Source organism: Vulpes lagopus, chromosome 5 (assembly GCF_018345385.1).
Source record: "Vulpes lagopus strain Blue_001 chromosome 5, ASM1834538v1, whole genome shotgun sequence".
NCBI classification, from domain to species: Eukaryota; Metazoa; Chordata; class Mammalia; order Carnivora; family Canidae; genus Vulpes; species Vulpes lagopus.
The window spans coordinates 89,414,223-89,441,678 of record NC_054828.1 but is presented as its reverse complement, the minus strand read 5'-3'; the positions used below and the strand labels follow the sequence as shown (position 1 = coordinate 89,441,678).

General features: G+C 37.4%; 1 protein-coding gene across 2 annotated transcripts in view; it reads right to left on the bottom strand.

Annotated features, from left to right (window-relative positions):
• CTNNA2 (catenin alpha 2) overlaps positions 1-9,340 on the bottom strand; it is a 1,087,920-nt gene extending 1,078,580 nt beyond the window's left edge. Inside the window, exon 1 of one of the 2 annotated variants that reach the window (XM_041757142.1) lies at positions 9,132-9,340. The gene's annotated coding sequence lies outside the window, so the exon portion shown is untranslated. The remainder of the gene's footprint in view (positions 1-9,131) is intronic. The other variant, XM_041757144.1, reaches the window with a different exon arrangement.
• Positions 9,341-27,456: the final 18,116 nt, after the last annotated feature.

The following is a 27,456-nucleotide window of genomic DNA, read 5'->3' as shown; positions in this document are numbered from 1 at the left end:
CATTTTGAGTCCTACCTAAGGCATCATTGCCTAGCCCTAAATCACAATGATTTTCTCCTATATTTTCTTCTTGAAGTTTATATATTCAAAGGCATGGACAAATCTCAAAAACATTAAAAAACATTATGCTGCTATATAGCAGGAGACAAAAATGAGTACATATTCTGTTATACAATCTATATCCATTTGTAAAACAGGAAAAACTAATCAATGGGGAAATAAAGCAGATCAAGCAGAAGGGAACTTTTTAGTGCAATGGAAATAATCTAGACCTCCACTGCAGTGGTGACTACATAGGTATATTTGTAAACACACAATAGTACTTAAAATAGATGCATTCTGGAACAGAATGGATTCCAGGACTAAACCCATGCATTTATGGTCAATTATTCCTCTGCAAAGAAGCAAAAATATACAATGAGGAAAAGACAGTCTTTTTAATAAGTGGATGGTCACATGCAAAAGAAAGAAACTGGATCATATTTGTATACCAGATGCAAATATAAACTCAAAATGGATTAAAGGCTTTGATGTAAGACCAAAAACCATAAAAATCCTAGAAGAAAACATAAGCAGTAAGCTCTTGGACATTGGTCAGGGCATAATTTTGGATCTGTCTCCTTAGACAAGGGCAATAAAAACAAAAATAAACAAATGGGACTTTAACAAACTAAGAAGCTTTTGAAAAGCACAGAAAACCCTCAAGAAATGAAACTACAGGACAGCCCCGGTGGCACAGCGGTTTAGCGCCGCCTGCAGCCCAGGGCATGATCCTGGAGACCCTGGATTGAGTCCCACGTCAGGCTCTCTGCATGGAGCCTACTTCTCCCTCTGCCTGTGTCTCTGCCTCTCTCTGTGTGTGTCTCTCATGAATAAATTTTAAAAATCTTAAAAAATAAATAAAATAAATTATTAAAAAAAGAAATGAAACTACAACCTACTCAGAAGATATTTACAAATGATATAAACAATAAGGTGTTAATATCCAAAATATATAAGAAGCACACAACTCAGTATCAAATAAACAAGCCAATTAAAAAATGGTCAGAGGACCTGAATAGATACTTCTTCTCCAAAGAAGATGTCCAGTTGGTCAACAGACACATTAAAAGATGCTCAACACCACCAATCATAAGGGAAATGCCAATCAAAACAACAATGAAACATCATCTCACGCTTGTCAGAATGACTACTGTCAAAAAGACAAGCAATAACAAGTGTTGGCAAGAATGTGGGGAAAGGCAACTCTTATGTACTGTTGTTGGAAATGTAAAATGGCACAGATGCTATGGAAACAATATAAAAGTTCCTCAAAAAATTATAAGTAGAACTACCACGTGATCCAGCAATTACACTTCTGGGTATTTATCCAAAGAAAGTGAAAACACTAATTTGAAAAAATAATATGCACTCCTATGTTCATCGGGATATTGTTTACAATAATAAAGATACCCAAGCAACTTAAGTGGCCATCAAGAGATGAATGGATAAAGATGTGGCATGCATGTGAGCATGTGCACATACATACACAAACACACACACATACACACACTGGACTATTAGTCATAAAAAAAAAAGAATGAAGTTTTGCCACTTGTGACAACATGGATGGATATAGAGGGTATTATGCCAGGTGAAATACATCAGACAGAGAAAAACAAATACCATATGGTTCCACTTATATGTGTAATCTAAAAAGCAAAACAAATAAATAAAACAAAATAGAAACAGACTAAAAAATATGGAGAAGAATCTGGTGATTGTCAGAGGTGAGCGGGATGGACAAAATAGGGAAACAGAATTAAAAGGTACAAAGTTCCAGTTATAAAACAAATAAAACAGAGGGTTACAATGTACGAAATAGGGAACATATGTAACAATTTTGCTTGGTGACATTAGCTAGATCTGACATGTATATAAATGTATGTAAATGTTGAATCACTATGTTGTACACCTGTAACTAATATACTATTGTATACCATCTACACTTTTATAAAAGAAAAAAATTGATATACTCTATTATATATGAAACATATCTCAATAAACTTGATTTAAAAAAATTAATGGGAGTTTGGTAGAAATACTTGTGACCACACAGTCCTATGGGGTAAGATTTAGGGAATAAGCAAGACTTTGCTATGCCTAAGATACAAATACTAATCTCAGAGCATATATAATTTCTTAAATAAATATCACCTTATTCTAATTTATTTTTAAAGATTTTATTTATTTATTCATGAGAGACACAGAGACATAGGCAGAGGGAGAAGCAGGCTCCCTGCCAGGAGCCCAATGGGGTACTCATGGAGCACCAAAGGCAGATGCTCAACCACTGAGCCACCTAGGTGTCCCCATCTTATTCTAAATTCATTAATGTCATATGGTCTTTGAAAGACAGTGGCATTACTCAAACAAGTCAGGCTAGTCCATGAATGGACGTAGCAATTGACATGTACCTTTAGCTGAGGAAGGATTTTTTTTTTTTTTCAAAAGGAGAGAGGAGTGCCTAGGTGGAGCAGTTCGTTAAGCATTTGACCCTTAGTTTTGGCTCAAGTCAGGCTCAAGTCATGATCTCGGGGATGTGAGACAGAGCCTCCTGCTGAATTCCGCACTCAATATGGTGTCTGCTTGAGATTCTCTGTTCCTCCCGCTCCTGCTGCCTCTGTCTCTCTCAAATAAATATTTTTTAAAAATAAAAAAAGAGGGAGAGGAAAGGATAGAAAGGTAAGAAAGGGAAATGTGCTTTAGTTCTTCCTGGACCCAGAGACTCTGTGAATCTAAATATGTGATTCTTTTGGGAATGGGAACACATATGCCACTGAAGATGAAGGTTTTTCTCCTATAGCAGCCGTTTATGTTTCAAATGAAAAAAACAAATAGGACACAGTAAGAAATAAATCATTATGCCTTGAAATTTTAAGGGAAACTCACAGGTAGTATTACAGATTTTTTTTTTTAGTATTACAGAATTTTATAACTAGAAAACACTCTGTGTATCATATAGTCCAAGCCATTAAAATACAAATTAAATAAATAAGCCTTGGAGAGGAACACCTGGGTGGCTCAGTTGTTGAGTGCCTGCCTTTGGCTCAGGAGCCTGCTTCTCCCTCTGCCTATGCCTCTCGGCCTCTCTCTCTGTGTCTCTCACGAATAAATAAATAAATAAATAAATAAATAAATAAACAAACAAATAAATAAAATCCTTAAGAAAAATAAGCCTTGGAGAATATGAGGCTTGTTTAGTCAAATAACTACTTAATTAAAAACCTCAAGGAAGAATTGGGGTGTCCTGATTCCTGATTCAGAGTTTTATAAAATTACTATTTCTAGCCCAATGCTCTATGCAGAGCAGATATTTAGAAAAACAAAGAGCAAACAAAAGACCTGTTGAAGAAATTCATGCTAGGTAACAGGACAAAAAAGTACAAGGAAAGCATAAGTGAAAAGAGAGATAAATTTAGATGCAAACATTTTCCTCAACAAGTTCTGTACATACTTAGTTATGTCATGTATGCATATATGGGGGGGAAGCATATTTTATGAAATTATTCTGGCAGATATCAACGCCTAAAGAAAGAAAATGAAGACAAGTGGTAAACTCTCAAGAATTATCGGATCCCCTTTCCTAGAAATAACTGAAGACAATTAGCTCTTTCTGAGATAGTTAGGGGTCATATCTACCTTTTTACTGAAAGACATTATAATGATATTTACCAATAGCTTTCAGGCATTTGAATTTAAGATAAACTTGTGAAAGTGGATTCTCACCAAATCTTTGCCTAATCACAATTAAAATCAGATAATTTTCATACCCTTTAGTTATTTATGAAGTCACTGTGATTTCTGGTTAGGTTGTGGGAGAACTGACATATCTCTATCAGGAGTTCATGGCTTTGGTTGTGAAACATTAAGCTGCTATAAGAAAAGATCTTGGATTTCCTGCAGATATGTAATAAACAACATAAGCCCAGTTTAAACAGCGTTAACATATCAGAAGTATTCTATTAATTTTCTATTATGATTCTATAGTCCTTAGGATCTTAAAAAATTATTTACTTTACCTCAACCCTGGTGGGATGCCCATTATTTTAAGGTAGGAATGTTGGAGCAAGCTGGGATATTACTTGATTTGGATCTTGTTCCTAATCAGGCAGCTTCATCAGGTGCTACATTACTTGGTTCTCTCAAGAAGGCAAATAAACAAAATAGCAAGATACTAAAAACTAGCAAAATAATAGAAAACCGACATCAGATTTTGCATACATGTTTTTAAATCTATGATCTAGTTTTAAAGAATGTCAAATGAAATATATGTGTGTACATACATTTAAACAAATAAAACATGGATTTAATTAGCATGACAGAAAAAAATACAGAAAACCCCTAACTGAATAGGAAGTATTAATTTTTCAGCTCAATAGATGAAACGAAATTAATTCATTTTATCTTATCCTATTTCACCTCTCCATTTGGTCACCACCTTAACTTACAAGGGAAGATAATTGCCTATTTCACTCTTGTTAATGCCCACTGTCTTCACAACTAGAAAATAATAGTCTAAAAGTTGTACATGTAGATACAGCCTTGAAATAAAAAGGAACAAAAGCACTATAAAATTAAGCTTTATAAAATCAGACTATCACTTTGTGATTCTTAATAATGTATCAGAGGTAATAATCTCAAAGAGTTGTTGAATGTATACTTGTGGTTGAGTTAGAATTCATCTCCAAGGTAAAAATTCACTTATGAGGAAAATAAGAATGTCTAAAAGTAAAGTCTGTCAAAAATCACTGGTGCTTTAGTAGGGAACTAGCTAGAAGTAATACATTTGAATATGTTTTATTTAGGTCTGGTAATCTTTAAAACATCAAAATATTGAGAAAAAAAAAACCTCAAAATAAAAAAATAAAAATGCTACAGGCTCTGGCTTATTAAACTGCTAGCTTTTGGAAATACCATAAAATACTGTTCATGAGATCATATTCTATACTATTTAAACTATGAAACAATAAATATAAGAAGAGCATTTTACTATTTTGGATAAAGCAGCCAAACTGTGCCAGTCTATTAAAAATGGATTAAACATGAGCACTATAAATACTAACACTTTTAAATTGCAGGTAAAATCCTCTGAAAATCTTTTTTTCTGATGAAATAACACAACTCATATCACTTACGCTATTGGATAATTGTTTCATGGATATATATACCAACAGACATAGCCAGAAGCAATGCGCACCCCATCCTATGCAGGTATTTAACTTGCTCAGTGCACATTCTCAAACAGACCCTCTGCAGTCATCACAGCTTAGTCTCCCAGTAAAATACTTGAAATAGCATAATCCATACAGGATCATTAATAATCTTGAACACCAAAAAAAAAAGGGAGGGGATTGCTGTTATTGGGAAAAGTCAACAATGAAATAAAAATAAAGTTCCTGGAGACATAATTACCCTAAAATTACTGGCTTCATATGTTGTCAAAATGAAATAATCTTGGTAATTATTCTCCAAGATACAGACAGTCCTGGAATATTCCTGGGTTAAGGCAAAACAAAAGAGAGCTATGAAAATCACAATATTGAGCCTTTGTTGTTCAGAAAGTTCAACTTTACTCTCTGCCTTGAAATTTAAAGAAAAGAGATAAAAAGAATAATCTGGGTCCTCACTGCCACCTGGACCTTGGATTCTGTGCCTTGGGATCTGGTTTTGGGTGAGTACTAATCCAAACCCTCCTGGGTGGCTGAGTATTCTGTAATAAAATAGATGCTACACTAAAACAAGTTGTCTCACCTCAAGGGATAGTGTAATTACTTTGGCTATATATGTTTAATACATTTTAATACCCTCACCTATATGCCAAATATTCTAGTAAAGAGACTTCCCAAACACGTCTTGCTGCTTCTGTTTCTGCTTTTGTTCTAGCTGTGTTACACTGCTTGAAATCCCTCTCAGGAGTATCTGTCCAAGCTCGAGAGATATCCTGAATATAACCTTCCCCCGGCCACATAAACATCTGACCTGTTTGGAATTCCTCTAACACTGACCTTTTATTCACTTCTTTCTAGTTCTCTTGGATTTAAAATCATTTCTCCAAATGACAATAATGCTCACTCAATACACTCACTGTTCATACCAGATACACTGCTTAACACATTTAACCCTTAAAAAAAATCCCATGAATCAGAGTCTATGAAAATTCCCATTTTGTAGATGAAGAAAAAGAATTAAATAGTAAGCAAGGGCACATAACTCTCTACCACTTAAGTAAGGCATGCACTCAAACCTAAAGCTCTTTCCAAAGATCTTGTTTGACATAGTGAAATACGACCTCATGCAAATGTCTGTGCTCCTCAACTAGACTGTAAGCTAAGGTCAAAGAGAGTAGTGTCTTTTACTTCCTTCCAACACCTCATAGCAGGGCATAGTGTTGGACAGGTTTTAAGAGCTCTGAGTGAGGGAGGCACGGAAAGTGTATCCAGAATATTTTCTACATCATCCATTAACTGTTCTGTTGGGTCTTTATCTGTATCATACGTTCTTAAAGGTCCAGTCAACTAAAGGCAGAAGCTTCTAGAAATGAAACTCCTCAGAGGAAGTCCATCTTTATCTGTAAAGTGGATTATGGTCAGAGTAGCAGGCTGCTTTCTGAAGGTACTGCTTCCTCTTCTCTTTTATATTTTATTAATTTTACTCATCTTTCTCAAAATCTTACTGTACACGGACGTCATACTACCTTCTATTCTTTAATAAACTTGTGTATTTTGTTTTACTAAGTGGACAAATGTTTACAAAGAAGACAAATAAAAGGTACCTTTCTTCCCACAGTAAGCACATCATTAAAAACTGAGACATACACTTACATCACTCTGTGTAGCAAAACTGCAATAAAGAGAGGGGCTGCCTCCTCTGCACACTCACAACTATGAAGCCCATGCTGGAAGGGGAAAAGTCACTTGAGAGTAAATTAGAATAAAACTCACTTATTTTATTCATATAGAGTTACTACCAAAGTCTTTCACTAGCTTCAAGGGATTCCAGGAAAAGGAACAATACAAAAACACGTCTATCTACAATTGTGTTCACTTTTAGGTAATGTAACCACTCAAATACAGACAGGGTTGACTGCAATTCTGCATCAGGATGTTGGTGACACTGATAATTCAACCAAGCTTCTGCCACATGTCTTAAGAGTCAACCAAGCCATTAACGAAATTGCATTCCTACCAAGGGGAGTTTAGGGAAGGGGTAGGTCCATCATTCCTAATAACATCTACTTCCCCCAAACTGATTCAGATGATTAACTGTGTCAGTTCTTCATCAAATCAGCACTCAATCATTTTGCAAGGTAATTCTCTTCATCTCAACTCCTACTTTACATGCCCATAAAATGCAAAAATGCATATTGCACTACTGACATATAATAATTTAAATGAAAAGAAAAAAATCAATAATTTGCTCCACAGCACAGAATCTTACTGTCAGCTTCACTGAATCCACCATTAATTTCAGTTCCTCCCCACATACTCATTAAACATAAAATACAGCTATTCTAAGGATATTAAGGTTTTTTAGTTTTGTTGTTGTTTTTTTTTTCTTTTAAAGAGAATATAGTCACGGCAAAATACAAGCTTCTAAATACTCCATTTCTGATTTATACTTATATTGTTTGTTGGAGCTTTCTAAAATGATGAAGACACTAAACATTCTAAGGCATGGTTGTCCCACCACATATAAATAAACTTTTCAGCAGCAATGCTGGCAAAAAGGAAGATTGAAAAACTGCTATTAATATATATATAATGAAAGAGACTACAGTGCAAGCTAAAGAAAGCAAAGTGAAATATATCATTTGGCGAAACTAAGTGGCACAAAACAACTGAAATTTTAAATTGTTAATAATGGTCCCGGAGCTAATTCAACTTTTCCACTGATGCAAACCACAAGCAGAATTACACACTATGTTTCTCCTCAAAGATATTTACGATTCTTTTAAGGTGGATGAGAAAGGCTAAGAATATCTGTTAAAGCCTAGAATACAACTAATGTTATTAAAATGGTATATTTATAAGCCTGTGAAGTATAACCTCATTACTCCAAAAACTACCCCTCCATTGTCTCCCTTTAGAAGTTAACCTATAATGAACAAAAGTGCATCTCTGCCATCCTTCTGCTCCGTTTTCCCAGATCAATCTACCTTAGTGTTTTGTAAGCTGACCAAAACATTCCATAAATAATGCTATGGTGCACACGCATTAAAGTTTAGAGAGTTTCTGCTTTTGAGGGAGATAGTGACAGGACTAAGGACACCCGGGTTCAATTCCAAGACAAATATTAGGCGGGTGGTTTGAAAATATCAATCAAAAGAGGCCTAGGGGTAAAGGATACAAACGTCCACCGCCACCACCCTTCCTTTCCCCTCCCCTCTTCCTCTTGTTCTCTTCCTCTCTTCTCTTCTTTCCTTGTGGTTTCTCAGGGAGCCTATCCAAGCAGGAAAGCTGCTAATTTAAAATTAGTGGGACTCACGCTGGGAATATGTAATTCCCAGGAAGAAAAAAGAAACTGCCAAAAGGGGGTGTGGGGGGTTGTTGGCAACATGTTTTAAGTGGCAATCCTCCCCACCCCCACCCTAATACTGCACAAACCCACAGATTCTTCTTCACCCCTCTTCTCCTTCCAGGTCCCAGTACTCTATTCAACTTGACCCTTATCCAAATAATTTAGGGACCTGCAGGGCATCCGCTGTGCAAGAGTGCATCCCTCAGTATATGTGCCCAATTTTCTGGAAGCCCCTGAATCCGGACAGTTGTAGCAGGCTAGGGATCTCCCACCGGGGAAGGGGTGAAGAAAGGGGGTAAAAGAGGAAAGGATGCAGAGCTGCGCTGTAGGGCGAGTGGCTGAAAGGAAGACAGGGAAGAAAGAAAGGGTGGGAAGGAAGTGAGGCTGGGAGAGAGGAAGAAAGGGATGAAAGAAAGGCTGGAAGAGAGAAAGGAGGGGAGAGGAGAGAGGGATGTTGGGAAGGATGCGGGCGGGAGGGTTGGGGAGCGGGGAGGGAGGGGAGGATGGAGAGGATGGGAGGGAGGTAGGGAGGGAGGCAGGCAGGGATGGAGGATGCTCTGCCCAGGACTCACCTCTACGGGTCGGTGGGAGTTTCTCGCCTCCTCCTCCTTCTCTCTCGTTCCCAACCGCTGGAGGGGTAATCACAGAAGGGGCTGGAGAGGCGGCGGCGGGGACGAGGGCAGCAGCTGCGGCAGCCGCCTCCGGCCGAGGTGCGGTGGCTCCTGCTCCGCCCGCCAGCCCGGGTCTCCGCCTTACTCGGGGCTGGAAGCGAAGCCGCTCCCCCTCCCCCAGCCCGCCCCGCGTCCTGCCCAGGCGCGAGCGGCAGCGGCCCGAGTCGCCGCTAGGGGAGGCCACCAGTGCGCAGGCGCGGCCGCTCGCTCGCTCGCTCGCTCGCGCGCCCCCGTGGTCCCCGCGACTCCGCGGGGCTGGGGGAGGCCGGGGCGGGGGCGGGGGCGGGGGGCACGCGGGCGCGCGCGGCCTAGGGAGCGCCGAGCGGGAGGGGCAGGGGCGGAGCCGGGGAGGCCGGGCTCGCTCCGCGCCGCAGGTGGGGCCGTGGGGGGAGGGGACGGCGGTGAAGGGGCGCCGCCGCAGGGCGCAGGTGCCGTGTCCATGACAACCGCGTTCCCCTCCGCGCGGGCACCCGGACCTGAGTGGCCGCAAGCCGCGAGCAGCGGATTCCGAGACTCGGTGCGGGAGAGGTCCTGGGCGGGGAGGGAAGGGAACGGGGGTCAACGAGGAGGAAGAAAGGGTGAACCCAGGGAGGGCGCGGACACGTGGCAGGAGGAGGGCTGGGCCTAAGTGCGCGAAGGTGGAGGCTGAATACGGGACGTAGGTCTGTGGGGACCTGGCGTGACAGGGGAAGGAGCACTGGACTTTAAGATAGGACCTGGAAGAGGATGTAAGTGTTAAAAACAAATGCAACCTCTGCTCCTTTCACGAGCCTTGGTTGAATGCCGTGTCTGTGGACGGCATTCCGATTCTTTTATTGATTCAAAAGAAACATTACTAAGCCCCCAGTTTGCACCAGCCACTCTACTTAAGCATTTCAAGATATCAGAAATGTTTAATGTCCCGTGTTTGTCCTCGCAGAGGTTATACTTTAGTTGGGGAACTCAGATTGTAGGGAGTACGTGCTCTGCTCCGTCCATCTGCATCATCTGGGACTGGAATGTAACCGTTACAGGAATGCTAGAAATGAAGAAGGTACAAGCTACTAAGTTACAGTTACTTTGTTCTGCCATAATGCCAAGTGACATTTTTTTTTTTTAATCAAGAGATAAGAATACAGACAAAAGCTATAGCAGTTTGGTAAGACACAAGTGATGCTGCATTGGCAACACGCTACTTGTCTGGTCGGCTTGCCCACCGGCATCAATGTATCTGTTCATGCCAACACTTGTACGGCCTTATATCACTTGGTACACGCATTTTTTATACTCCTTGTTCGTTGGTTTTGTCAGCTATGTTACATCCCCTTCTTCCCAAGCTGACATCTGCAATTGTTTGAAAATAATATCAAAGCCAAGTGTCTTATTCTCTCCAGGCAATGGCTTGAGAGCTCTGTCTCTAACCATCCTTTTTATCTTTTTCTCCAAACGTCTCCTTGCCTTACATTTTCCTTGTCATCATCACTACACCACTTTAAAAATTCCTTAGATAAAGTGCACATGAGTCAACTGTGTACACTTAAAACTTCCTTAGCCGACAACAACGATGTTTCAGGACCACGGACAGTGACACCGCATGTTCCACTCACGGAGCTTTTTCCTTAGGCTCAGCCTATAGAACAGGAGACAGACATCACCGAGGATACAGGATGTGCTTCAAGAGGTAAATGCTGAACACTAAATGAGCTGTACCAAAAGATATGAACAGAATGGAAAAAGGAAAGCGTACCATGAACTGGTGTAGGAAGGAAGAAGTAGGCCCTCCAGCTAGACTTTGAAGAAAGAATAGGTAACATTTAGGGAGACATCACAGGACCCTAAAGTGGTGAGAGGAGGGTAAGTTAGCCAGGGAGGTATTCCAATAAAAATAGGGATACTTCATTGTACCACTGCACAGAACTGTCCTGAGGGCAAAGTATACTTCTCATTTTAATTAGTCTAAAGTAGTTCCGGTTAAATAAGATAGAACACTGTCTCGAGAACTGACACTTTTTTTGTTTTTACTGTGATTTTTCATTCTCTTTTCAGGCTAGAGGCGATAAATGTAAAAAATGCAGGCCAAAGGATTATCAGACAAGTTCATCTCTTTAACATTGAGAGGATTCATTTATAGATTTGTGAGTTGTTTTAAATTAGGCTTAAATTTATGATTCTGTTTCAATCGACAGCAGACAGAAGGAAAAAAAAACTGATGTAGATCGAGTGTTGTCAAAATGAGATTTCCTTCATTTTTGTTTTGCGATGACTTTCAAAACTACTAGATATTATTGAGAAACCTTTAAAAGTCATTTGTAAAATATTTATAAGTCTTTGTCCATGCAATTGCTTTAGAGTTAATAAAAAATAATAGCATAAAAGCCATCCCTTATTCCTCAGACCCTTGATCTCCCTCACTCTTTCTTTTAAGTGCACCAAACTATCGTCTGTCAATCAGACAGTGATAAGAAATTATCCAGGCAATGTATTTAAGTCCCCAACAGGCAAATGGTAGCTGAGAATTTTGTTCCCTACCTCCAAAGAATTTACTAATTCTTTTATGTTTTGGATGAAGGAAGACATCCACCCCTACCTTCCCCAATGGAAACATACAAACTGAGCATAATTTTAGCTGTATTTATTTCTGGTAACAGTCTAAACATCCTTGTTTAAATAATGAGTATCACTGGATATTGAATAGCTATCATTTTAGTTGTCCCCATTCTAAGCCAAGGGGATAATATTTTTACCTTTATTTCTTTTGTTTTGAGACTGCTTGTGAATCTGGCTGTTTCCCTTTTTGTTTTGTTTTTTTTAAGTTAAGTGTTGCCCTTCATTTCAATGACATAAACAGATAGAGCCCTCAGAAAAACAAGCAGTTTCCCCTCCTGCATTCATATTAAATTTATGCCAACATAAATAGCAAAAATATATTATTGTGTGTAAATGCAAAAATACTGTATGTAATTAAAATACAACTTAAACCGCAACAATATGACCTCCAGATTTTTAGAACAGACTCCAAGACTGACAATTCTAAGTAAAATTATTCCTCATACTTATACATTTAAATGTTAGGTCACTACACACTGAGACCCTCATTCAGTCTGTTAGCTTCTGAAATTTCTCTATCAAGTCCTTCTGAGTAATTCATTTTTTAGTAGATAGCAGTTTCAGGTTCACATCAAAATTGAGCAAAAAGTACAGAGTTTCTGTATACCTCCTGCTGTCACACAAGCAAAATTTCCCCCGCTATTGACATCCTGCACCACAGTGTTATATTTGCTAAAACAATGAACCTACACTGACACACTACTATCACTCAAGGTCCATAGTTTACAATAATGTTCAGCTTGTACATTCTATAGGTTTTGACAAATATATAAATGACATGTATCCACCATGGTAATATCATACAGAATAGTTCCACTGTCCTAAAAATCTATATGCTGCCTATACATCCTTCCTTGACCCTAGCCCCTGGCAACCATTGATCTTTTTACTGTATCTATAGTTTTGTCTTTTCTAGAATATCATATAGTTAGAATCATAGAGTATGTACCCTTTTCAGATTGGCTTCTTTCACTTAGAAATATTCATGTAAGTTTCTTCAATGTATTCATAGCTTATTTCTTTTTAGTACCAAATAATATTCCATTGTTTGGTTTTACCACCATTTGTTTATCTGTCTACCTACTAAAGAACATCTTGATTGTGCCCAACATTTGGCAATTATGAATAAAGATAATATAGAAATTTTACTTGTTAATAATATCCTAAATATTTCAGACCCTCTTACGATATTTGTTACATAGGAGTCATACTCCAGAATTTTTTCTTCTATGATTTAGCTTGCTCTCACAAACCTAGCAGATTTCATCTCTTATCTAAAAAATACCAGTCAATGAAACTCTCACTGTTGTTTTTATGTACTCCTTTCATTATTAAAAAAAGAAAACAAACATTAGATTGTTTTAGAATTCTTATTTTCTACCTATTCTATCAACTCTAACTTTCCTTTTTTTTTTTTTTTCAAACATATCCTTCATTTGTACATTTGTATCCCTAGGTAATTACGTGTCTATAGTGTAATGGTATGTTGGTGTGTATGTGAACATACACCATTTTTTGGTAAATAAATGGACAGAGTGTTTTTAGAAATCATATTTATAAAACTTCTATCTTTTTCATTTGGAAACATTTCAACTGTGACATATATAACTAGAATGTGGCAGGCAAAATAATAGTCCCCTAAAGGTTTCCATGCCTACTTTCTTGAACCTATGAATATGATGTTACATGACAAAAGGAACTCTACAGATGTGTTTAAAGTTAAAGAATTTGAGAAAGGAGATTATCCTGAATTATCTAGATGGGTTCAATACAATTACATGTCATCTTAAAAGTGGAGAATCCTTCCTTAGCTAAAGTCACATTAGAGAGGTAAAGCAGCAAGAGGAGAGTCAGAGAGATTCCAAGCATGAGTGTGACTTGAATGGCTTTGCTGGTTTTGAAGAGAACTGTAAACCAGAAAATAAGGGCAGCCTCTGAATGCTAAGTACAACTCCTGGCCAACAGCCAGCAAGGAAACAGACCTCAGTCCTACAACTACATGGAAGTGAACTGTGCCAACAATCTGAACAAGCCTAGAAATGAAATGTTCACTAGAACCTTCAGAAAGTAACATAGACCTGCCAACACATTGATAGTGGCCATATAAAACTCTAAGCAGAAAAACCAGCTTAGTGCACAAGGCTATTGACCAGCAGAACTGTGAGATACCAAATTTGCCTTGTTTTAAGCTATTAAGTTCAAGGGAATTCAGTGATGGAAAGCTTGCATGTAGAAATTCTATATCAAGGGCAGCCGGGGTGGCTCAGAGATTTAGACCACCTCCAGCCCAGGGTGTGATCCTGGAGACCCTGCGTGGAGCCTGCTTTCCCCTCTGCCTATGTCTCTGCCTCTGTGTGTGTGTGTGTGTGTGTGTGTGTGTGTGTGTGATGAATAAATAAATAAAATCTTTTTTAAAAAAGAAATTTTATATCAATTACTTTATTTGCAAAACATAAAGGAGGAACTTCATTGAATATCATTTATGAGTTCCTTTACATTTCAGTGTTATCATATTCTAGTTTGTGATATTAGGCAAGTTACTTAATGTCTGTAAGACTTAGTTTCACAGTCTGGAAAATGATGTCAATTTTTACCTACCCTCCTTTACTGTGAAAAATAGATGAAATTATATTTGTCAAGTTTGCAGCATACTATTTCCATAAGTAAATGTTATACTCTTCCTTTAGTTAATATTTCTAATATGAATAAGTGAAGCAGACAATAAAATAAAATTATTCCTTGGTATATTTTGATCATTTTGGATTTGTTTCCATTATCTTTTTTTTCTAACTTATCTTTTAAAACAGATAAAATAGGCTGTAAATGTCTTCTCATACTAAATATGTCACATCCATGTTCAGACTCTCTAATAGACCCACTTTCCCTTAGAGAAAACTAAGGCTATTGCTTTATAAATTTCAAAACTGTATTATTTTATTCTCAGTTTTACTCTGGAACAGCATTTTCCAAACTCGACTCCAAGGTAGAATAGTTCCTGTCTGAATTCTTCCAATAGCAAGTGACTATAATCCAACTTAATTTAGTCTGAACAAAAGGGAAATTTTGGCTTACATATCTGAGTAGTCTAAGATGTATCTTAATGAGACTTAGCTAAATCCAGGGGTCATCAAAAATATTAATTATGTTGAAGGCTCTATCTCAGCTTGCTGGGGTCTGACCATACAGACAAATTACTATGACCAGAGGAATGGGATATTCAGGGTCATACACCCATTCCTGGGACTCTGGGCAAAAGCAGGGAATTATCAAAAGGATTTTGAAGAAGGACATGGGAAAGCATATAGCACAAATCGAAATTACATCTTCCTAGCCTATCATTGTGAAGTTTTTTAAAAGTTGATTTTTACAGTGAAATTGTATTGGTTTACTACTTGGCAAATATATTTCAAAGGTTTCCTTCATGAATACTAAGAATGTGATAATATGTATGAAGATTATTTAAGAGAAAAATATCATATGTAGTGTTTCCCATACTTATTTGGTTATGGAACCCTCTGTCACAAAGTATCTCTTACAATTAGAGTTCTAAAGACCATGCTTTGGGAAAAGTTGACCTTAGTCTTCACCTTACTCTTTTGTTCTTTGAGTCTCAGAGCTTAGTAATGAGCTTATTTCTGTTTTTCCTTGATAAAAAATATCTTATCCTCACTGCCATTATTATTCTTATCAGAGAATATATCACTTTAGAAGTTAAGGGGACTTTAATGATAATCTTTCTTATCCAACCTCCTTATTTTGCAGAGGGAGAATCAGACTCAGTGCGTTTCTTCTCTCATAATCATGGGACTAGTCAACTACAATTATGAATCACCCAGACTAAGTTATGCCGAGGTAAAAGATAATCACCAGATCTCAGAGGGTCATGTACTACCTCTGTTTTACATTACTCTCCTTCTGAGACCCTAGCTACCTGCAAGGCCACTACCTGGAATCTAATTCATTATCATTACGAGGGACAGAAAACAATGAATTGGTCTCTCCCAGGAATAATGTGTATATTGGATCCTGCTAGTCACATAGCTCACATAACCACAAGGTGCTTTGAAGTTCAAAACTACCACATGCTTGGGAGACAAGGAACCTGAAATACGTGGTAAACAGTTCTAATAACCACAGTGGAAAAAAAAATGTTAGGGCAGTATTTCCTGACTGACTTCTCTCTACCAGTACTGATTTCCAAATAGGATTTGATGATATGTGATGATAATAGGTATCACAGAATATTTGCTAGTGCTAAAGACTCTATTAGGAGGTTTCCACACATTAATTAATAAAGAGTTCACTAATATTATCCACATTTTTAAGAAGAGGAATCTGAAACACAGGATGTTTTAATAAGGGTTGCCCCTGACTGTAATTGAAAGGCACTCTTATGTATAAGGCTCTGGGTATAGTTCAGGTTGTAGAGTTGGTAGGTGGTAAAGGTGAATTTTTAATCCATGCAGACTGGCTCCAAATGGTACATTGCTCTTCAGAGCTATCTACTATCTTCCTACTAATGAAAGAAAAATAACTCCTTCCTGCAAGTCAAAACACTAAGTTCATAGTTCAGCCATGAAATGACTGAAAGCAGATTCCTTCTCTCTCTCTCTCTCTCTCTCTCTCTCTCTCTCTTTTTAACTTGTAACACATGCAGATTCGGAAGGATATTTAGAAATTTGAACTATAAAATACCAAATGCTCCATCAAACAAAGAAGATTTACACTACCTAAGAAACATCTAGGGCAGCCCCCGGGTGGCTCAGCAGTTTAGTGCAGCCTTCTGTCCGGGGCGTGATCCTGGAGACCCGGGATGGGGTCCCACATCAGGCTCCCTGCATGGAGCCTGCTTCTCCCTCTGCCTGTGTCTCTGCCCCTCTCTCTCTGTGTGTCTCTCATGAGTAAATAAATAAAATCTTAAAAAAAGAGAAACATCTACAGTCCTTATTCAATGTACAAATACACTCATACACACATTCCTACATTTTATTTGAAAAGTGCTCTGGTGATTAAAAAATATAAAGGCCACTGAACAAGCAGGTCACAAATTCTACAAATACTGTTGTTCCAAGTGCCTGTTAGTATTGTGTATTATCATGATGTTCTTACTAAAGGCTCAAACTCATCCCTTTATAGCTTTGGCACACTGATTCATTCATCCTTTCAAGAAATTTTTGACACTTGCCTAGTACATGACAGTCACAATTCTCAATGTTGTTTATTTAGATAAATAAAAGAGTTTGTGCCATCAATGATCTCATAGTTTAATGAAGCAAAGTGGGGAAGAGATAAGTGCAGTATAATGCAATGAGAGCTTACAGAGCATACTGTTTATTGCCCATCCAGCATCCATTCCTCTCCTTTGACATTCTATTTTTTTTAAGATTTTACTTATTTATTCATGAGAGACATACAGAAGCAGAGACATAGGCAGAGGAAGAAATAGGCTCCTCTCTGGGAGCCCGATGTGGGACTCAATCCCAGGACCCCAGGACCACACCCAGAGCCAAAGGCCAACGCTGAACTGCTAAGCCACCCAGGTGTCCCTCTATTGCTGTTCTAACAGCTGTACATTTCTCCACCACGTACCTCAGGCGCTTTAGGCTGAGGTGAGCCTCACCTCTGGCTCCAATGCTAGGCTGATAAAAGAAAATCCCATTGACCTTGTCACAGGTATTGGTTCAGAAGTCTAGGACTTAGCTCATTATTCCATTTCATTCCCTGGCCATATGGTTTGATTTAGGAATCAATCTATGATGGGATTTGCACATATGGGACAAAAAGAGAACTTTTGAGTAGCTTTTGAAAAATAACTCTTTTCAAGAGAGCTAAAAGAAGAAACACCTACTTTTCTTTTGATTTTCAGTGGCATATAGGTATGACAATCTTTTTATATCAATCCAAGTTCAGGTAGGAAAAAATAAACTACTACAGACAGTTCAAACAAACAGAATTTCATACAGGGAATTGATGGCATAGGTGTTTGAAAGATTGAGAGAGTAAAAGGGAAAATATAGCAAACCAAAGATAAGCAGCTTTAGGAAGCATCTATAGGGCCAGGGCAGGAGAATAAGGGAAGAGGTGGTTATATCAGAACTTAGACTGTGCTGTGGTGGTGTTACCAAGGAGGAACTACCTGAGTCAGTACTGAACCATGAAAGCCATGGGCACTACTGTTGAAAGAAGGACCATGGTATCTTTGAAGGAGTTTATTTCTAAAAGTACATCAGAAAGAAAAAGAGAGATGTAGTGTCTCCTCTCTTCCTGTATTTTGATCTTTTCCCAGTGTCTCCTACTGGCATAATTTAAGAGAGTAACTGGAAATGGAGCCTGAACAACTTAACATATAGCCTCCCCAACCATAAAATTATAAAGAACGGTATGTAAGAGGATGAAAGAAAGTACACAAATAATCAAGACATGCAACCCTCCATATACATCCATATACATTCTACCTTAAATTTTAATACAAGATGACAGTGATGTGATGCATCTAGATGCATCTACACTTTGGGTATGAAAGATACTTTCTCCTTTCCCTCAAAATGGAAAATAAAAAAAAATCCTATCACATATCATTTGTTCATTTTCATTTGGAGTCACAAGTCTACTTGGATATTCTATCCACTCTTGTTACTCCTAATATTAAGAAAGATAAAAATTAATTAAAAGTATTACACATACACTACGTTTCAGAACTCACTTAATGAGTGACTTCTTATATCTGCTACTCATTCCATGTTTACTTTGACCCCAGCCAGGGTCTCAGCTAGTATGGTATTTACCTAGTAAGGATGAGCCAAGTCTTCATTGACTTCGTTGTTCAAGATATAATTCTGCCTTCTTCCACTATCGAGTGGCAACCCAATTTCTCCTTGGTAATTAGAATCCATCACTGCACAAATCACAGTAACCCATTATCTGCCTGTTGTGTCAATGGAATAAGGACCCCACAGTGACCAGGTAGCAGGTGTAACTTCCATTTCAATGAAAGAATTATGTCTTCTGGTTAAAATAGTATTCATTATGGAAATGAGAATTCTCAACCAAAAGAGCCCAAAGTTCTATGCCTGGGGGAAAAATAGTGCATGGTTCATTTCTCTTCTTAATTAATGGATTAAGGGTAAAACAGTATCATACTATGCCTAGCAAAATCCAATACTGCATGGTATAGGAAAACATCCCGAATTTCAGATTATTGTCTCTTAGCTTGTATGCATCTAATACTTCAGGAAGAAATTCGATGTTTCTGTCAAAGCAGCTGATTTTGAGTCAGTAAGTATATGGTGAGATTTATTAATTATATGGCCTATCACTGTCCTTTTGCTTTGTAGTAGGTTCTTTGGTCAGAAACAATCTCTTGATGGTGAAAGGTCACTCTAAAAGTCTCCTGATGTTGGTGCTAGAAGAGGCATTGGAGCAGGACAAGCAAATCCATTATACAGAATAAGTTTAAGTTCCAGTGAAGACAAAATCATTTAGTGTCTCAAGCTGGGGAAAGTCCAAAACAATCAATCTGATACCAGGTGACTGTCTGATCTCTCCAAGGAACCGTGCCAATCAGGGTCTAAATTTGGCCTCTGCTATTGGCTCCTGTGCACTCAGCAAGGAAGGTAGTCGAACAGCTTTGGTAAAAGAAGGTCCTTATTGTCGAGGTGTTTGAAGAACTTCTAAGCTACTTTGCACATGGATGTATGAATTAAGCACTGATATAGAGGCTAGGAAATTGCTGTCTGGCTGATATCTAGTCCAGGTCCTCGTGTATGTCTTTTCTCTGGGCGGAAAGTACTGCTGCTTGGCTTCTGCCATTCAGGAAGCTCATCATTTCCTCTGGAAAATGAAAAAAAAAAAAAGTTAGCCTCTTGCAATGTCATCCTCAGTCAACAAATAAAGCTACCACAAAACTCATTTTATTTAATTTTATTGTGGGTAATTTCAAAAATATGTAAAAGACAAGAAACAGTATAACTAATCCACTATTACCTATCACTCAGCTTCAACAATTATTAGTTCATTACCAATATTCTTCTATCTATATTTGTATCCACCTACTGTGTCACAGAATTTTTGAAGATTAAAAGTATTAATCAGTATTTCCCTCACTAATATATTTCTCAATGTCTGAATGAAGGGAGTATTCTCTAGACTCATCTGGGAACCATATAGGGAGATGACCAAGTTGCAAATAATAAATATAAACTCTTATTTCTACCTTCCTAAACCTTGAAATATTTTTTTCATTATGCCAGGGTGGTGGTATACTATCAGTATCATTGAATACAGACCACAATAGAGGCTGATATGTCCACAGCTGACCTACCCTTATCTAAGATAACACATTGAATATAAAGTCTCTGTAAATTCCCCTTTGTTCCGAAATCCTTAGAATCCATTCTCACACATATTCCCCAAGTTTGAGCTCATACGAGTTAAAAATTAAAAAACATAATATTCTTAAAATAATGTTTCATGTATAATCATATCCCCATGGATAAGATTTTTTACTTGTCTCCTGATGTATGCCAAAATTGGACTCAAGTTGTATGTTCAAAGGCAATGAGGCATGGGGGAGATCTGTCTTATAGACATCCACTTGCAAAGCAACTTCCTTAAGGAAAGTTACTACATGGTCTCTAAAGAGTCAAAGAGCAATAGCCATCTATATGAGTAATTATTTCTGCTGACATTGGAAGTTCAAGGAAGTTTGTGGGTTTGGGATACTCAAATTGATCCACATCTAGTCAGATGTGCCTATGTCAAACCCCAGAGTTCAATTCTTTCCAATAAATGCTTTAAGTTTTACACAAGATAATGTACTCTAATTTTCACATAAGATACTTGGGCCATGAATTCAACTTACATTATAATTTTGGAATTTTCACTTTTAAATTTGGGATGGGATTTGGAATCTCTCCTACAGCTATAATAAATGAGAGATTATTGTAGGAGCACAATAAAATATCTATGAGTCTCTGACTTGACTCAAACTAAGATATTAAAGCCTTGGGCTTATCAGTTTCTGTAAGTGAGCAAATGCAGTCTCAAAAAAAATTTTGCTCCCAGCATTTGTAATCATTCATCATCACCACCGTAGCATTAAAATACATTAACCATTTCATTTCCCAGAGCTTTGACTTCAGTAGGCATCTCATTTAAAGTAAGAGAAGATAATAATCTGATAAATGGGATGCCACTGCATGCCATGGATTACTAGTAACCCATTTTCCACTAATCATAAGGCCATCTTTATATTCAACGTCTACAAGATATATAACTTAAGAATCCCATTATTGAAGTCCATTTTCCGGAACCTGAAAAAACCAAAAGGAATATAATGATTTCAAGCAATGGTCTTTAATTCAGGGATGTAATTCAGGATATTATTGTAAACTTATTAGAAAGCCTGAGAGAAAAAAGGGAATGAAGATGAGGTATATTAAAGATTAGTAATTGCTGATAGTGGCTACTTAATCTAGTTCTTGGAGAACAAAAGAAATAAGACGGCATAGTCAGAATCTAGAAAACCATTCACTGTTTCCATTCTAGGGTGATGTCTAGGTAGACTGAAACCATGGAAGAGGGACAACTGAAGCCGAAGCTGGATTGCTGTTGGATAAAAAGGATACAGTTGCTCAAAAATACTGCCAGAAGAGGAGCAAGAGAAAAGAACAATAGTTTCCGTATTCCTTCAACTATGTGATGCTCTGCCGTTATTTTTTAGAAGAATCTAAGTAGTTGTCAGCTAGGAAGGAAGGCTAAGGCATGTACTTTGTAGTCTTTTGTACCCAGAATTTCAGAGCAGATGAGCTGTGAGAAACATCAGGCAAATATACAATGTAGGCAAAAAGACTTATTTTTGTGTATAAGTCCCTTCCATGTATTTCTGTGTATAAGTCATTTCCTTTTGAGTAAGAAAGATTTTGTGTTTGTCCCCCCAGGTAAATATAAAAATCTGACTCAAGGTTGTTAAGCACCTATATATAAGAAATATTATTTGTATTCCATAGAAACTGTGGCAAATAAGAATAATACTGATACTCTAGAAATGGAGACAGATAAAAAGCATGCAACAAATAAATTTGTAATATAATTTTCAGTGTTAATAAAAGTCATGAAGAAAAGTAAAATGTAGTAAAGGGTAGAGATAGGAATAAGTAGGGCCCCTTGAAAGAGGCATTTGGGAATTTCTGAGGAAGTGATGGATGAACACAGATCTGAAAAAAGTATATGAATGTGATGGATAATTGTATTTGTCAACAGGGAGGGTGTTTTTGAATGAAATTAACATTTACATCTTCAGGATAAAGATTACCCTTTATCACGGGCAGTCCTCATCCAATCAACCGAAGGATTGAATAGAATAAGACCAGCTTTCCAGGAAAAGAAAGAATCCTCCAGTAAATGCCTTCAGACTTCTGTACTAGTAACTCTCCTGGGTCTTCAGCACGCTGGCCCACACTACAGATTTTGCCAGCCTTCATAATCATGTAAGTCAACTCCTTATAATAAATATTGATACAGACATATTTCCTTATGTAATATATATATTTCCTTATTATATATAAATATATATATTCCCTTACTACATATAATAAATAGATCTTTTAAAAATACACAAATCAATAGTCTAAATAATAAGTAGGTAACCTTTTGGTTCTGTTTCTCTGAAGAACCCTCACTAATTCAGTGAGTGCTACTTGCCAAGGCTCTAAGTAGGAGCATTCTGGGCATAAGCAGCAGCAAATATCAAGGTCCTGAGGTAAGACAAAGCTTATAGCACTGAAGGAATATTGATATGGAGTAGAAGTAGTGGTGGGTAGGAGTGGAGTAAAGTAGAAAAGAACAATAGCAGATAGGGCCAGAAAGATCTAGAGGGCCCACATTACAAAGAATATCTGAGATTACAGGAAGAATTGAGGATTTTATTCTTATTTTGATGAAAAGACAAGGTCAGAGGAGTGACACACCTGATTTTAATTTTCAACAGATCACTCTATGGAGAATTGACTTAGGGAACTCATTCAGAGGAGCATAGACATAGAGCAGCAGGATATTTTATCAAATTAAGTAAGATATGGTGGCTTTGTGAATCTCATCCTGCCCCTGGAATTTAGGTTATGTGATCTGATTTCGTTTTATTTTTGTTTAAGATGGTTTGAGCTGAGTTTTCTATTTTGTAGCTATCTTGATCCTTGCTGATACAAAATTTGCTACCAAGTGTGTGGTGCTGAATCAAGGCAGAAGGAGGTCAGTGAAAAAGAATCCCTCCCTCCTGGACTAGGAAGTTGGTGATCTTTGTAAAGCAGTTATATAAGAGGTGGGTAAAATGACACCTCTGCTCCCTTAAGAAACAACCATGTACTTACAGAGGGTGAAATATAGGGTGACTGAGAAAAAAAAAAGCAGGCTGTCAAACTGTTGGATGAATCTTCTCGCCTTCAGTGAGATCTACAAGAGAGACAATGGCTTATTTAAAATTGAAGTTTTTGAAAATAGAGAAGAGAAAGAATGGAAGAAAATATTGTTCTTTTCTACTTACTGAAATTCAAATTATTTCAAACCCACTTAATGTGGAGTTTGATATATTTGAGAATGCCAGTCTCTGCCCTTAAGCTGAGGTATTTGCTAACGGAGCAGGGTTGGTGGAAGGCCTTACAGGGGACAGAATGGGTCTAACTCCTCAGACCTCTGTCAAGAAAATTCTTCTAAGCATTTTTAGCTGATGAAGTGGTTAATCATGCCATAGAGAAGGTGCAGATGGGATTTAATCTGGGGCAATTATGAAAGTTTTGGTGCCCTTTTACCCAAGATTTATTTTTTTAATAGCTCTGAGACAGAGGTCAAGATGAAGGTACCATTCAATTTCCAAAGGAATTGGCAGGACATAGAAGTATGTAGTTAAGAGAATGAAATAATTGGGATAGGCTTTGACCAGATCAACTACTGTGTGTGACTACCATGCTTGCAAATTTTTGGAAGCAAAAACTCAAAAACTATTAACTTTTTAGGAGAACTATAATGCAAAAAAAAAAAAAAAATCCATACCTGGCTAAACACCCAGGTCTTTGATTGCTCAAATCCAGAACAATTTCCAGACCCTCAAATTTCTGCCAGCTGAGACTAGGCTGCAAATGTAACACCATCTTTCCAATGTCCATTTTAAATACGATAAAGGAGGAAAATGGCCTCCAAATAACACCTAAAAGTAGAACTGAGTATTAGGAATTTGGCTGACCAAGGATCTGACTTCTTCTGCACCTTATAAGATATTTAATATTCCTATCCAAGTGGACATGATATCTATCACCCTGTAACCCCGGTGTCTCTTATCCCATCCATCCCCCCTTTTCCCCCATTCATCCCCTTTCTTAATACAGATTTATTTTGTTTTATTCGTTGTTGCTGTTTGTTTACTTTACTGGTGGTATCCAGTTCCCTTACGACCACAATATATTGGTATGGTTACTATCAGCAAATTATAAATAGCTACATCTGGACCTGAAGGAAAAGAGTGGATGAACATTCAGGTTGTCTCCTTTGGACATGGACTCTCTTGCAGGTGCATGGATAGAAGGAATGATATATGTGAACATTTAGTGACAAAAATATTTAATTACAGTCAATGCTACTGAGTGCTTACTCTTCATCAGTCTCCCCTTCTCTCTTCCTAACGGTATGAATATTTTCATTCAGGTGTCCATCCCTTGCCCATCTAATCCTGTGATCAGGGGACATTCTCCACCCTAAACTCTAGTTAGGTATAATCAAAAGAATGATTTCTATTCCTTTCCCTTTGCAATTGATTTAAATACTTAGATGTAATAACAAAGGCATGGAATTCCTCAAGGCACAATCTTTTTAATGAGATGGTCATGTGTCTCAGTTTAGGTTATGAAAACAAGTAAAAGTTAGCTGGATATTTGGGAGAAACATTTCCAACTTTTAAATCTAATTTTCTTGTAATGGATATCATGGTTGACAGAGATAAAGCCAGGACTGCCACAGCTATTTTGCCACTGTGGTGAGTATATTCTCAGGACAAAGTAAAAAGGGAGACACAGCTTAAGAAACTAAAAAAAACAGCAAGAAAAACAAAACCTGGGCCACTGCATGAATATGCCCCACCCTGTAGTTTTACATAAGCCAATAAAATTCTTTATTCTTTTGGAAAGTTGGAAGTAGATTATCTGTCCTGTATCCAAATTCACCGCAACAGTGGAATACATAGTTAAGAATCAGATGACATGTAAATGCAGATTATAAACATAATCCCTGGATGAGATGTTGCCTGAAACAAAACTGAAAGAAAAATAGTACTTTGCCAAAGATAAGGGAGAGGAACTGTAGGCATACTGAATATTATCATACTGTTATACCCTTATTTAATATGAGGTCTCCTGGTGGGACTATGAAAAGAACTGGTGGCCATGGTTGTGCCTAGGTTAACCTTAGAACATTGACGGGAATGAGTTTACAGGACATTAAGAGATTTAAAGTCATACAAAGTTTGGTTGACATCACTTGATGTAACATCATTCTGTACAGAGCAGAGAACTGAAGGGACAGAGAACTTATGACCATTTGGTGACTCTGGATGACAGGTGAAATAGAAGATGGGACCAAAAAGAACAAATGCTAGAAGCAGCTGCATCAATATCAACGTGGCAACTAATAGAGCAATATGATAAGCCCAGAGCTGAGGACACAAAATCAAAAGCCTAGGGATAACTGAATCAATAAAGCCAGAAATGTGTGAGATGATAAATGGCAACTAGCAACTGACATCCAGCTGTGGTGCTGGGGAAACAGGTATTGGAGGCTGTGCTAAGAAAGCACATGTCCTGTTTGCTGCTCCTCAGCTCCTGCAGGATTCTTTCATGCAGAACTGTGGGCTGAAATTACCAGAACTTCCAATTTCTGATACACTTTGCAACTCCAGATTTTGTGAGAAACATCCCTATTTTAAAATGTTGACAACTAGTTCGAATTAAAGCACTGTGTAAGCCTATCATAGGCAGGGCAACACACACACACACACACACACACACACACACACACACACACACAGAACAAAACTCTCAAAAACTCCAACGTATCTGAATCCTGGATTGGAATCTAAAGCCATCAGTTTCCCACATATGCCTTATGGGAAATTTTTATCCACTAATATTTCTCTCAGTTAAGAGATCATTTTCTGAAAATCAGCACTTCCTACAATTTCACTTATTTCTTCTTTTGTTGCTGCTACACTCCAGAAGATTTAAGTTTCATAATTTTCCTTAAAAATGTCAAAATGGCTTAGTCAGTAGAGCCTGTGAATCTTGATCTTGTGGTTGTGAGCTCAAGTCTCATGTTCGGTGTAGAGATTACCTAAAAATAAAATATTTTTCAAAAACATATAGAATTTGAACCATTATTATAAAATTATAACTCCATACTACATATAAAAAGGAAGATAAAGTTAAATGAATCGATCCATAAGAATTTGTACAAGAGTAATATGGGCTCAAGCAAAATTAAAAGGAAAGATAGTAATATTCCAACAAATGAAAAATTAGTCAAAGAATACATCTTTAAAAATATCTTTCCTGTTTGGAGTTTTACACTTACCAGTTTTTATCTTTCCAACTTTCAAAAAACAATTATACCTCTAAAGTATCCATTCTCTGAAGACCCATTGTTAAAGATACAAGTTATATTCAAAAACTAAGGTAGAACATTTTTAGACTTTTTAACATTGATATAGAACAATTGGTTAGAAAAATATATTTGTATATTAAGAAAAATATAATTACTTTAAACATAATACTTCAAATTCCAAAGCTTATAAATGTGAAGAATGTGCTAAAATAAGTAATTTTTGATACTCTCTGCCTTTGATTAATAGAAAATACTTTCCAGAATATGATTCGATTGCTTTTTTCCTACTTAAGGTATACAGCTGAATAGTTTTTTTTTAGTATATTCATAGAGCTATGCAACTATCACTACTCTCTAATTTTAGCACATTTTTTATCACCCCACAAAGACATCCTGGACCCCTTAGCAGTCTTCATCCTATCCACCTGGCCTCATCCAGTCCCAGACAACCACCAATCTGGTTTCTACCTCTGTAGATTTACCTATTCTGGACATTCCATATAAATACAGTCATAGAATATGTAATCTTTTGTAATGCTCTTCTTCCACTTACACTGTTTACAATTCCATCTATGTTGTAGCAAATATCAGCACTTCTTTTTTTATTACCAAGTATATTCCTTTTTATGGACATACCACATTTTGCTTATCCACTCACCAACTGATAAACATTTGTGTTATTTCCACCTTTTGGCAATTATGAATGATGTGGCTATAAATATTTGTGCTGTTTGTGTGTGTGTGTGTGTAGTTGTGTTTCAACTCCTCTTGGGTATAGATGTAGGTTAGAATCACAGGGTCACATGGTAATAGTAAGTTTAACATTTTATGAAACAGCCACACTATTTTCCAAAATGGCTGCATGATTTCACATTCCTATCAGAATCTATCAGGATTCCAATTACTCTACATCCTTGTTAACACATTATTTTTCTTTTTGACTTTAGTCATTATAATGAGTGTCAATAAGTATCTTACTGTGTTATTGATTTGCATTAAC